Genomic DNA, 1,229 nt, shown 5'->3' on the forward strand with positions numbered 1-1,229 from the left:
AGCCTGGGGCTCAGAGGGAGCGGGTTTCACGAGCTGGTGAACTTTCCACGCCTCAGAATCTACCTTTCCACCACATTCTCAAGAGCGCTGGTCCTCAGCGCAGCGGGCAGGGTGCCTGAGGCTTTCTTTGCCTTCTGGACTCAGGGGAACCTCACTTCTGCAGAGGGTGTAGCTCCTAAGAGTGTCGTCTCTCCTTTGAGGAACAGGACCTGCTGGGCTTTACCTGTCCCAGGGTAACTCCTCCGCCTCCCTGCAGGCTGGAGCCACAGGAGGGAGGATTTTGAACGCACTTCAAGGGTTCTCTGTTATGGGGGGAGGGAAGTCTTCGCTAGCAGCCACTGCAAATGCAGTCAAGTTTTCCTGAACAGCAACTGCCCTCTATTGCCGCACGAAAGGTTTCTTGCAGAAGTAAAAAGCAAACCCACCTAGCAGGTATCTCCCGGTGCCCTAGCCCGCTCCGTGTCCGCCCTCAACCTCAGCAATCTTCCAAGGGATCTTCCCAGCCGCATAAACTCTCCAGGGTCCCCTGTGTGGCTGCAATCACGGTGCACCGAGGAGAGCCCGGCAGGGGCTGAGAAGCGAAACAGAGCCGCGGGTCCTGGGACCAAACACACACATCGCCCGCTGAGCCACGGTCACCGGGTCCTGCGCCGCTCTGAGCCAACCCGGGCTGATGAGGAACGCGAGTGTCGGGAAGGAAGGCGCTCTGGAACTTTCACCTTCGGTCCCAGGTCCTAGGCTCCAAGCTTGGCGGCACACCAACCTTCCAAGGGCAGGGGTTGAGCGGTACCGTGATCCTGCTAGAGCCAGCCGGGGGTGGGGAGTAGGAGTAGGCAAGCGTGAGGGGGCGTGGCATGCTCCGGGCCGGGGAGAGGGGTTCCAGGAGAGAGGGTGGGGGGCGAGGCTGGAGAGGGGCTTGGAGGAGGAGGGGTGGGAAGGCGGGGGGTCTGGGTGGGCAGGGGCCAGGGCTCTGAGTCGGGGAGGGAAATGAAGCCGGGACGGGTTTGGGATTGCAGGGACGCGGGATGGAGCTTGAGTAAGAAGGAATGGGGAAGAATGGGGAGGGAGGGGTGGGCGTGGTGCTGAGGTTTAGCAGGGAGGTTTTAAGGGAGGAGGGATGGGGAGGGATAGGGGCGTGGTAGAGGTGTTGGGGCACTGGGGAAGGGGCTTGGAAAGAAGGCTGGGGGCGGGACCGGGGGCGTGGTGGCCGGGAACCCCACGTGGGTCGC

Source organism: Peromyscus maniculatus, chromosome 17 (assembly GCF_049852395.1).
Source record: "Peromyscus maniculatus bairdii isolate BWxNUB_F1_BW_parent chromosome 17, HU_Pman_BW_mat_3.1, whole genome shotgun sequence".
Taxonomy (NCBI): domain Eukaryota; kingdom Metazoa; phylum Chordata; class Mammalia; order Rodentia; family Cricetidae; genus Peromyscus; species Peromyscus maniculatus.